At 38.8% G+C, this 2,500-nt stretch overlaps 1 protein-coding gene across 21 annotated transcripts in view; it reads right to left on the bottom strand.

Moving 5' to 3' along the window:
• Window positions 1-2,500, bottom strand: part of LOC122258950 (KICSTOR complex protein SZT2) — a 106,745-nt gene that overhangs the window by 26,748 nt on the left and 77,497 nt on the right. The gene's annotated exons all lie outside the window — the stretch shown is intronic.

The following is a 2,500-nucleotide window of genomic DNA, read 5'->3' as shown; positions in this document are numbered from 1 at the left end:
AGACATGCAACTTTGATATTGCTGGATGAAATTTATGATTACGTAGAAATACAGAGAATATATGTGTGTGTGTGTGTGTGTGTGTGTGTGTGTGTGTGTGTGTGTGTGTGTGTGTGTGTGTGTGTGTGTGTGTGTGTGTGTGTGTGTGTGTGTGTGTGTGTGTGTGTGTGTGTGTGTGTGTGTGTGTGTGTGTGTGTGTGTGTGTGTGTGTGTGTGTGTGTGTGTGTGTGTGTGTGTGTGTGTGTGTGTGTGAGAGTGTGAGTGTGAGTGTGAGTGTGAGTGTGAGTGTGAGTGTGAGTGTGAGTGTGAGTGTAACTGCATATAAGTAAAACAATAATGCAAATACATAAAAAGAAAATATAAACATCAGATGAGTGATTAAGGTGACCTGAAATATAGTACTCCCTTGACGTTGATCTTGCAACAGTACAAACGTCTTCTACTGACCGCCCAACCACCAATCCACTTCCAGACTAAGACTAGGACAAATAGCTGTTAACACACACAAGACACATTCAATGCAGGGAGTATGGACATTCATGAAAAAAAGAAAATAACGGCAATAATGATTACAAGACAATGCACACAAGTTAATGAAACTCAAGGAAGGAGAAAAATGCACATGTTAGACACAAAGGATTACCAGAGAAAGGATATAAAGTTTGATTATTTAAAGACCATGGGATCACACAGCTAAAACAAGTACTGTAAATGGAAGCACTTTCTGGGAGAACACACTGCAGGGGGATGACCACACTAAGGAGGGTACCCTGTACGTCATTGCAAAAGGCACCTGGGAGTACAAGATGAACCCCAGCCTTGCAATTTAAAATGTGGGTTTTGAGCTCCTGTAGCAGACCATCCCTTGACCAGTGGAGGGATCCTGTTAGATCATGGTTTCACTACTAATATCTAGGCCCATGAGCCACTGCCATATGCCCAGGCTAACTTATGGTTTACACAATATAGCCAACAACACAGCATCATGAAGCACATAATCTCCCTCATATTTTCTTCTTTATTTTCTCTTCCCTTTAATTTTGGTGGGTGTATCAGTTTAACAAGAAAGTCAGAACAAATCCCAAATGTTTACACGGCAAAGCATGGAAGAGTTGAAAAGACTACAGTCTTTACAATAATGCATGTTATGTTAAAACAAACAAGCACTAATTATGCACATCTGTTTTAAAAATGGCTTATCCACACATTTATAATAATAGTATTATAAACCAATACTTTGTGAAAACAAAAAATCACTATAACCATAAACACAACATAGAAATAACTAACATACTTCTATGATTACACACTATGCAAAAGAATTGCCTAGGCCAGGGTCTCCTCAATCCCCTGATAACACACATAGGTCAGGCCAAAAGGATGATAATCCCTGCCTCACCCATGGCTCCAGAGCTAGATAGTTGTAGTGATACTGCATTTTTGTACAACAAAGACCACATTTAGAAACTAAGGTCAATTGCTGAAATCTCCATGATGCAGGTGTAATACATGTGATAGTAATGAAACTGAAGTTAAATGCCAGTTGCACTGAAAGCCTGACTGATTTTTTATGTTACTTTTAATTTTTAGGTATGTTAGCCAAGTTTATAAGCCATTTCCATTATCTAAATATAAACTTAATATCATTCCAGCCTACCAAATTGATCATTAACTTTTACCAGAAAATACTGTATGAAATTTAGCTTTTTCTGCTGTTTCCTAAGTACCAAAAAGATTGAGAGGGCCTCAAGCACCAACTTGGTTAAAATTGAGTTTGAGGCAGATTCAGACACAGTAAGTCAAGCACTATCATCCAAAAGGTTATAATGTGGATTTAGTGTCTGGCAAATAAAAAATCTTCCATCTACATGGTCTACAGTAAGCATATCTTACAGTTTACCACAGCCATTGCCAGGGTTGAATCTGGCCACATGTGGGTGGAGAGGGACATTTGGCTGTGTTGCGTGACTTGGTAGATGCTCTAGTGCTTGTTCAGCCCCTTCCCTCTGCCATTAGCAACCTTCAATCTTTTAAACCTTTTCTCCTTCTCTAAGGTGATTGAAAATCGTATCCAAACCAATGTTCAAGAACTCCCAGACTGGCCACCTGACCTATAGAGCATTAAATTTTTTCTGGGTAAAGTGGCACTTCAAATCTTCTCTATCTACATGCCTGACATACATTGCACAAAGTGGGGGATCAATGGGGAAAATAACAAGAAACAAAGTAAAGTAATCTGGATAGCACACAGAGCGCAGGCAAAATGGGCACAAAACAAAGAACGAAAAGCTAACCAGGAAAGGAATGGACAATGTCAGAAAGGAAAACAAAACAGAACAAAGCAGAGCATTGTTAGATTGCTGTTTACATGGTGAGGAGTAATGAACATGGAACAGAGGAAAGAAAGACCTTGATGATAATGGGATACTTGGCAGGGAAATCCTTTGTAAAATACAGTGGATCAAAGTTATGACATAATTCATATTACATAACAAATTTT

Source organism: Penaeus japonicus, unplaced genomic scaffold (assembly GCF_977035675.1).
Source record: "Penaeus japonicus unplaced genomic scaffold, GWHDUDI00000001_assembly GWHDUDI00000037, whole genome shotgun sequence".
Taxonomy (NCBI): domain Eukaryota; kingdom Metazoa; phylum Arthropoda; class Malacostraca; order Decapoda; family Penaeidae; genus Penaeus; species Penaeus japonicus.
The sequence above is the reverse complement of the archived record's forward strand: the minus strand, read 5'-3'. Positions and strand labels throughout refer to the sequence as shown.